The 10203-nt window shown below is 37.0% G+C and overlaps 1 protein-coding gene across 3 annotated transcripts in view; it reads right to left on the bottom strand.

Moving 5' to 3' along the window:
- The window catches only part of LOC137641507 (uncharacterized), a 130017-nt gene that overhangs the window by 58303 nt on the left and 61511 nt on the right, over positions 1-10203 (bottom strand). The gene's annotated exons all lie outside the window — the stretch shown is intronic.

The raw sequence follows: 10203 nt of genomic DNA, 5'->3' as shown, positions 1-10203 counted from the left end.
TATATATATATATATATATATATATATATATTATATATTTCATATGTGCATTGAAGAGTTGGATAGCTACCTCTTAAGATCAGTTCCTCTCGTGTAGGCGTAAGTTTATTATGTAAATCAAGTAAGACTTTCGTCGTTAATTTCGTTGTATTCTTTATTCAAGTCAGTATATGTAATTTTACATTGTTTTTAAGAATTACCCTTTTTCACGTAATTCTGTTACAAAGTCTTACATAAACTGTTTGAGAGTGTTATGTGACCATACAAGACAGGAACAAGGGCTTATATGATGTTCTTATATATTTTCCTGAGGTATTGCTTCATGTTTGTGAGAGAATACGCAATTTGCCATGTGCTTTGGAAATTTCGTGAAAAACTTAGTGATAGGATGTTATCTGTTTTTTTATTTCGGGGACAAATGGTGGGCGGAGCTAGCTGACTGAGAGAGTTTGTCTCATGTTGCGTTGATACAGTTGAGAGAGCAATACTTGGTAACTCTGATACCTGGCCCAGCCCCCACGCTTCCAGAACTCGCTCTCCTGGAATCTTCTGGATTTAGCTAAGTCTCGTATAAGGTGACCCAAGGGTTGCATAGATGAATAGAGAATTCTAGCCTTAAGATAGCCATCTTCCCCTCTCTCTCCCTCTCCCACGCAGTTCAGTGTATTGTTTTAAAAGCGTTCAATGAAATAATGAAGTTTTGGTGTGACGAGATTTTGTAATGATAGTAAGTACTTATAAAAATTCTCTTAGAGTTTTTGTAAACGGCTCTGTAGGAAGGTGATAATTTCTTGTATTATGATCTGGTTATCTATTTTCATTAAGTGTCAAACTTAAATATCTATTCAGTTGTAATTTCAAGTGAAACAAGTGATTGTATAATTTTCATAAGTCTTTCTTTTGTCTCAGTCTAAGGTTTATTCAAATTTAATATTCAAAGTCAAGTAATTATATGATTTTTAGATCGTACCATTTTTATCTTAATCTAAGTTTTGTTCAGACTTAATATTTCGAGTGATTTATTTGATTTATGTAAATTCTTTCAAAGTGTTGTAATTCATATAGAATATATTTATTTTTGTAAAGAGTGTATTATTTCGATAATCAGTGTTTGATGCATATTCACTAGTATCCTGTTGAAGAATTGTAATAAGTAAATGTTTTTAGTAATTCTTAGGAATAATTACCCAGTTTTGTTTTGGGTGTACTTAAGAGGCCTTTGGATATTCAGTCTGGGAGTTATTTAACTGTCTCAGAGTTCGGTTATTAATATTTTATTCAAGTGTAATAGATTTAATGTAAAAGCAAACGTGTGTTTGGAATTCAAGAGGTTGTATAGGTTGCCAGTCGTAATATATATAATTTATTAAATGTTTGGTCCCCAGACACGAGCCATAGTATAACATATTTTTGGTGCTCAGACCCGGGAGCCATAATCTTATAATATATATATATATATATATATATATATATATATATATATATATATATATATATATATATATATACTATAAACACTTAAAAAAACAAAGGAGAGAAATATGATAGAATGATGTGCCTAAGTGTGCCCTCAAGCAAGAGAACTGTACCCCAAGACAGTGGAAGACCCTGGCACAAAGGCTATGGCACTACCCAAACCCAGAGAACAATGGTTTGATTATCCTTCTCTTAGATGAGCTGCTTACCATAGCTAAGAAGTCTTTTCTTCCCTTACCAAAAAGAAAGTAGTCACTGAAAAATTGGTTGGTAGTCTCAGTGTTGTCAGGTGTATAAGGACAGATGAAAATGTGGTAAGAATAGGCCCGGCTATTCGGTTTATGTGTAGGCAAAGGAAAATGAACCGTACCCAGAGAGAGGGATGCAATGTAGTACTGTCAGACCAGTCAAAGGACCCAATTGCTCTCTACAGGTAGTATCTCAAAGGGTTTCTGATGCCCTGGCTAACCTACTACCTACGAAATTATTCACTCATGTAGTCAGTGAAAAATACCTTTTGAGTTTATTGTCCAAGATATTTGACTGATAACTTGAAATTCTAAAATAACATACCTGGTCTGGGAAAACCATTGAATTATATTAGTGATCTTAATTCTCATCAATGATGAGACAAAGAACAACGGTTATCAGCATATCGTGCTAAGAACAGATGGTAGATAGGGAGTGATGTAAATGTATGGATGAAAGGGAAAGGTAAAAGATAAGATTAATGACAATGGAAGAGAAAAGATATTCATAATGGGGTAAGCATAGATTGAAATACTTAGTTTCAGACTACGCTGTGACAGACTTAATAATACAAATTGTGAATATTTCAATAAGAGAGTATCAATGCCATTACGCACAAATATACTTACATACACATATGCATACACACAAGGACAAGGAGGGTAGTCATGAGTTAAGGTGGTCTTTGACAAGAATTGATGGAGGAGGTAAATAAGAACTTTAATGACCATAACAAGACATTTGCTTGGAATTGAAAGCAGAAAAAAAGAATTACCAATTAAAATCATTTCAGAAGAATTTATCCAAGTGACAAGATGCTCTCGGAAATTATTGCAGTTTTCGGTCGATGGAGTAAGAATTTTGGAGTTTCACAGAATCTGGAGTATAGATACAAGAGACAGGGGGTTAGGTTATGCAAGACTTCAAAGGGTCAGTGTAACGTTGAGATTGCTTGTGGAGATGTAAAAATGATTTATCAGTTTAAGCAAAGAAAGACACAAGGAATTTTGGAATTTCAAGTGAGATGCAGCAATATAGTGGCGAAAGTGTAATTGAACAGGTGACCAGGACTTATTAATTTCTGCATAAGGGAGAAAGGAGGAAGGAATAATTAGGCTACTATATGAAGACAAAAGAGATAAAGGAAACTTTAAGAATTATAGGATAATAACATTACTCATTAAACCATACAAAGAACAGTCTTTGTTGGGTGACCGAAGGCCTAACAGAAGAACAATGTGGATTTGGACAATGATAAAGTGATAATCATGGAATAGTTTTGAAAGTAAAAGGGAAAACCTGCATGTAACATACACGTAACTAGAAAAATCTTATGATAAAAGTGATAAAGGTAATGTGATGTGTTGAGAATGTATGGTACAGGCGGTAGATTACTGATGAAGAAAAAATGAAGACATGTGTCAAAGGACATTCTCGTAGGCAGAAGTGTCACTGGCTTTGTGTGGTGTGAGTGGCTCTGAGACAAGGTCGTGTTAACTCTCCATGGTTATTCATGTGTATGGTAAGTGCTATATATAAGATAAATTTATGTTTTTATGTTATATAGGTTAAATTTATCTATTTTATGTTATAGGACCTATGAAAAAGGCTTATTTATTCATATTAAATGTTAATGTGAAGATAAAAACATTTCAATGATTTGTAACTCAAAGATATCGTTGCATTCAAGAACAAGAGTTTCTAGATCTTTGTCATAACTTATTCTACGTTGCCAGGCGTGGTTATTGCGTGATAAACCTTCGGGAATTTTCATGTACTTTGTAGAAAACGAATCTAGGATTTATTTATATATATATATATATATATATATATATATATATATATATATATATATATATATATATATATATATATATATATAATATATAGAAAACGAGTTAAGCAAAGATTTTCTTTGTTTTTCTCTTAGTGAACATTGTTCCTGTGGAGCCATTCCAGTAATACCTACTGTGACCCGAAACATTTAGAAGATAAGGAATTTTCGGAAGATCGAATATCATAAGAAGATGTGTTTCAGAATATCATCATTTACATTTGAAACTACGTACTAAAATATTGTTTGGCCTTCCGAAGTCGCCAATTCTGCCTTCATCTGAATCTCAAAAATCCTAGACTTATTACCTCAGGCCTGTATCAGGCTGTTTTTCTGTAAATTATTATTAAATTGGCGTACTTTGAGTATTCTATGAGTCTTGGGAAATATTATCGCTACCTATATCTAATATTAAATATAGTTGTTGTTGATGTTAGCTGGCTATTATTAATATATATATATATATATATATATATATATATATATATATATATATATATATATATATATATTATATATATATATTTTTTTTTTGGCTGTTACTGTTTTGCTATTTTTCATGCTAAATTAATTATTAATGGAATAAGACATTGAAGTAGATGTGTAATAGCTGACCGTAACATTCAGAATGATGTGAGAGTTTAGAGCAATGATAGTGGATTTAGGTGCAAAGGCACTGTATAAGAAAATGAGTTGTGAATGGAGTATGGAAAGGTTGATGTTTGAAAATATTGTGTTGATCGTGTTAGTAAGGGAATTTTAATAAATTATAGTTATACTGTTAATATTAACGTAATATAAAAGCAGGGCACATGGTTCTTGACCTTTGACCTCGTTACCACGAGCTGGGCTGGAAAAGTCAGTTAGAATCAGTTTCTCACTGGGGTCATGTAGAATGTAAACTGTTGATAGCCTTTTACCCCCAGGTCAACGTATGAGGGAGGTTGGATAAGCACTGGGGGATTCAAGATGTCAGGCGGTAACGGCTACCACTTATCTCCCAGAGAAAGCACCTTATCCCCATACGGCCACGTGGTTTGAAACCTCACCCTTAGAAGTAGGGTGAGGGGTTTTGAGCACGAAACATGGTCGTGTGCCCTTGTCACCGCCCAAAAAAATACTGTGGTTTTTTAAATATTCATTTGCCTAATAACTGCCATGTAATGTAACTAATATGTGTGCCACTTCCCTCTTGCTTGACCTCGTCAAAATTAACGTTGTAATGTTTAGTTAATAAGTCAGAGTTAAGACTCAAGTAAAATGTCCTTTTATTGATTATCAGTAAAATGCTATGCACATTTATTCTAAATGAAAATTGGGCATGTTACAATTGGGAACAAAGAAGAGAAACTGCAGGAGTAGTGATAAAAGTTTGAAAATATCTCCCACGATAGAGAGGTGAGAGTAATTGTGAGCATTATTATCATTTCGGTAGGAGACCCTCTTTTATGCAAGTGTGACTGAAGTTAATGGCAGCCTCAGTGGCATTAATTTTATAGAACACATTTTCTATTGATCTAACCTTCTCAACAGCACTGCAATTTGCCAGTTACTGTACAATTCTCATTTTTAGAAAGAATAAATGTTCATCGGTAAGTGAAGGTATTTTGTATTTCAAAAGAGTGCATTTGAATATAAGTCTATGTACGAAGTCCAGGGGTGTTCCCAGGTTTCATGATTGATATTTATTCATCGTTTTCAAGGGTGTGTTCAAGTTGCAACACGTTTAAAGCACCAAGTACGTCTGCTCATCAACAGACTCAAGGTTGAATGGAAAAACTAAGGCTTCATAGCTCTGTTTATATGAGTATGGATAGGTCTTATTCTGAGCAGCAAATTCTCATTGGCAGGGAATGCCCTGCTTGTGAAGGTAGTAAGGGCGTCAAAAGGAGTGCTCTGGGCCAAGCATGAGCCAGGTGATCGGGTCGCCAGAGTGTCACATGCGTGAGATTCCCGGTTATAGGCATCTGCTCTCTGACTGGTAGTAGCACTCTCTGGGAGAGACTTCGTTCTAGTCAAGTTGATGTTCGTTTTATTGGTGTTGTCGTCGTCGGTGTTGTCATAATTGGATATGGCTGATCATGGTAGGGGGGAGTGGGGCGGGAAGGGCACCATCAACATGTAGGTAAGAAAAATATTTCCTGTGTTGTGTTGAGAATATGCTTCTCCTGCTTGATCACTAGGGCCTCCAAAATACTAAGCCTCCCGGTATTGGGGGCACGGCCAATGATTTCAGCATTTTTTACGGTGTTGTCACGAAATGGAAATATTGCGGATTTGTTGGCAATGTGCCTTAATGGCCACTTGTTGTACGTGATAGGAGAGGCGTTTAGAGAGCAACGTGGTAGTCATCCCAATGTAGCTGCCGGGGCATCCCTGGATGGGGAATTAGTATCGATAAATGATATTATCTCTTCGGGCTGTCCTGCACGGGAGGGTCTGGGTTATTTTTTGTGATCACAGTCTTGGTTTTGGCATTTCAATAATAGATCATTATAATTAAGTTCCGTATTATCTTTTACAAGGAAAATGTTGTTCCGTACTATGTCCTTAATGGCTTTTTTGTCCTCTTGGTAATTAAAGTACATGATTTTATTAAAGTATATATTCATTTTTATTGCACTGGTCAAGTTGCGCTGCTCCACCCATTCCCATACTAGGTGTCAAGGGCTATCTTGATCTCTCAATTGACCTCTCTGTTCTGATAACCATTGTTAAAAAGGACCTGTGATATACTATCCAGTTCCTCATGGGTAGCCTTCCTGGACTTGATGGTAGAGACCTTGTGAAAAATGGGTAACCCAACAGACATATTAATCGAGATGTCAAGAAAGCCCTTGACACCTGATATAGGGAGAAACAGTGCGACATGACCAGCGCAACAAAAATAAATATTTACTCTACAGGAAACATGCACTAGAATTACTAACAAGTCGAAAAACCCATGAAGGACACCGTACGGAAGAACATCTTCCCTGTATAAGCTAACACAGACTTTAACTTCATGATCTTTTATGAAAAATAGCTCAGACCCAGCTGTGCAGGACAGCCTGAAGAAAATTATTTGGTCTACCAATACCAACGCCCCATCCAGTGATTCCCCAGCAGCTGTGTCTGGATCACCACCATGCAGCTCTCTAGACACTTCTCCTGTCACGTACAGCATGGTGCAATTAAGAAATATTGCCATCAAACCTACAATAATTCCATTTTACGAGAACACCTCATGAAAAATACCGACATTCTCGGCAGTGCCCTAAACGGCAAGAGACATAAAATTCTGGAGTTCCTATTGATCAAGCAGGAGAAACCTATCTTCAACGCAATGCAGCAAATGTTTCTCCTACCTACATGCCCAAGGAGCACTACCGCGACGTCCCTCCCCCCCACCACCGCCCTCTGGCTACAATCAGCCATACCAATCGTGACAACACTGACAATGAAAATGACCAATGAGAGTAACACCACCTTGCCTGGACCAGAGGTCTCCTAGCGAGCATCACGACCAATCACAGAGCAGATTACTATAACTGGGACACTACCACGACCCGAGCACCTAGCTAATCATTCAGCCCACAGTGCGTCTCCCGACACAGCTACTACTTTCGCCTGCAGGGCATTCCCAGCCAGTGTGATTTCTCTTCCCAAAATTAGACCTACCCGTATTCATATAAATAGAGACACGAAGCCTTCACTTTTCCTTTTCACTTCATGTATGATGATGTGCAGATTTGAAACACATTGCAACTTGACCTAACCCCTGAAAATGACAAAGAAAGTTCAATCACAGAACATTGGAATGCCCCTCGACTTCGTTCATGAACTTATGTTTAATTGTTTGAAGTACAGAATTCATTCATTTACTGATGGGTATATACCCTCTCTAAGAATAAGAATACCACAGTTACTGGAAAATTAGAGTGCATGGAGAAGATTAGATCAATAGAAAAGGTGTTTTATAAAATTAACGCCACTGAAGCAGGACTATTATCGTTATTATTATTATTATTATTATTATTATTATTATTATTATTAGTAGTAGTAGTAGTAGTAGTAGTAGTAGTTAGTAGTAGTAGTTATATTATTATTATTATTATTATTATTATTATTATAAGTAGTAGTAGTAGTAGTTGTAGTAGTAGTAGTAGTAGTAGTAGTAGTAGCAGCAGCTAACCTCCAATAAAGAAAATAGACCAGCGAGGAAAGGAAATTAGGAAAAAGATACAATACTATGCCTGAGTGTCTTCCTTCAAGAGGAGCTGCTTGCAATAAATAAAAATTTGTTCTACCCTTACTAAGTGGAAAGAAGCCACTGAACAATTACTGTGCAGTAATTAACCCCTTGAGTGAGGAAGAGTTTTTATTTTTTCATTTCTTTTTTTTTTGGTTATCTTAATGTTGTCAGGTATATGAGAAAATAAGAGAATATGTAGAGAATAAGCCAGACTATTCGGTGTAAGTGAAGGCAAAGGAAAAAGGGGCCATAAACAGAAAGAGATCCAATGTAGTAGTATCTAGCCAGTCAAAAAACCCAATAACTCTCTAGCAGTAGCATCTCAACTGGTGGCTGGTGCCTTAGCCATCCTACTACCTACACTAAAATCCAATGATGGGTTATGAGGTGTATATAGAAACACGGAAGATGGCGTAATGAATGTCAGTATTGATGGTTGATGAATAGAAGAAGTTAATGGTGTGCAGATGCGCCAGTTAGGTGATTATTGAGAGGCGAGGTGAATGCAACGGAACTTTATTAAACAATCATCGAGTTTATAAACAGAAAAAGCATGAACTAGCATGATAACCACAAGTTGGTATATAACAGTGCAACGAAAAGCGAGTGATACCATAAAAAATCAAAACCCTTATAGTGTACGGCCGTGTATGAAACACGTGCGGTACAAGGCTCCATACTTAAAATGACATACATGTGAAATAGGGCACCCTGCTCTAGAGAGGCATACTATAGATGAGTTATCTGGAAGGAGATATGCAGGTTTTATGCGGTCAATAATGACCCATTGTTCTTTGCCACGGATGTTGATGCAGAAAGCCTTCAGTGTACGACGATCACAAGGAGAGGAACCGTGTAACAGGGCATTAGCGGTGGTTTGCTAATGCCATGGCACAGTAAAACGTGTTTTGTCGAATGCAGATCTGTCAGTATATGTTGCTTAGTTAGGACTTGTAAGTCTGGTGGCATGGAGTAAATTTTCCCACAACAGGACGTAGATGCTGGAGATTGTCGGAGGAAGTTGCAGATGGAAAAAATTTGGCAGGGACGACCAGCAGGTTTCCATATACCTTTTCAGCTGATGAGACATCCAGGGTATCTTTAGGGGTGTCTTTAGTCTCTGGAGGACCCAGGTAGGCTGGTTAAACCAGTTGGAGTCCTTGGCGTGGGACATCAAATGTACTTGGAGGGTTCAATGAAAATGTTCAACCATTCCGTTGGCAGCAGGGTTGTATGCTGTTGTCTGATGTAAGGTGATTCCCAGGATATTCGCTAATGATGTCCAAAATTGAGAGGTGAAAGTGGTACCACAGTCAGAGGTAATATGCCCGGGGATACCAAATCTCGCTATCAATCCTGGGAGTAAAACCAATGTACATGAGTTGGACGTTGCAGTTTCCATGGGAATGGCTCAGCCTAATGATGGTAATCAAGCAATGGTGTCCTTATAATGGGGTAGGGGCCCAGCTACATTGATGTAGATGTGGGCAAACTGACAGTGAGGTTGAGGAAAGGTGCCCACTTCTGAATTCGTGTGTAGATGTACTTTTGTAGTTTGGCATGAAGTACAGGCACTGACACAATCCTTAGCATCCTTAGTAATGCTGTACCAAATAAACTTCATCTTCAGTATCTGTGAAGTAGATCGGCGCAAGGGATGCAAAAGGCCATGATTGAAGTCAAACATCTGTTAGCGTATGGGAGTAGGTATCCACGTTCTAGGTTGTTGAGATGACTTGTTCGGTCATGGGAACATCATGAGTGACAATAGAGTAGCAAAAACAGAATGATTCTGAAGTTCTAGCAGGAAAGACGACAGCGAGGCCTCAAATAGATTGGATAAATCATGTAAAAGCATAAGGGAAAGGATGATTCTTAAAACTGTATTCAGGATGCCCAGGAGCGATTTCAGAAGAGGAAAGAATGGAACAATTGTGTAGTTGGCTTCACGCATTGCTGATGAACCTTCGTTTTACATAATGATGTGCCTTATATTGTGGAAGTTTCATTACACAGGATTCTCTTATAATTCAGCCATTATGATATGAATATGGCAGTAATTCTTGCTGTCATTTAGTGGATCCATTACCTTCTAAAGGGATAGAGCTTGGTGATGTTAAAAAAGGGAAATGAAAGAAAGAAAATCATTATATACATACCTAGGCTCCCACACATATATGTATATATAATTCATAACCTATGTCGGTAATTATGAAAGATTTAATAGTTGTTAAGTCATTGCCGTTGACCAGGATTACCTTCCAACAATACAAGACTATCAAACCTTTCCAATCTACTACCACAAATAAATAAAAAAGAAATTTCACTTATATCATATGTCTTCTCATCAGTTATATAATCATAGAAATAATAACTAGCGAAAATGTTTGGTTTTGATGTTCTATAATGA

The sequence above is a fragment of the Palaemon carinicauda genome, chromosome 5 (genome assembly GCF_036898095.1).
Source record: "Palaemon carinicauda isolate YSFRI2023 chromosome 5, ASM3689809v2, whole genome shotgun sequence".
Classification (NCBI taxonomy): Eukaryota; Metazoa; Arthropoda; class Malacostraca; order Decapoda; family Palaemonidae; genus Palaemon; species Palaemon carinicauda.
The sequence above is the reverse complement of the archived record's forward strand: the minus strand, read 5'-3'. Positions and strand labels throughout refer to the sequence as shown.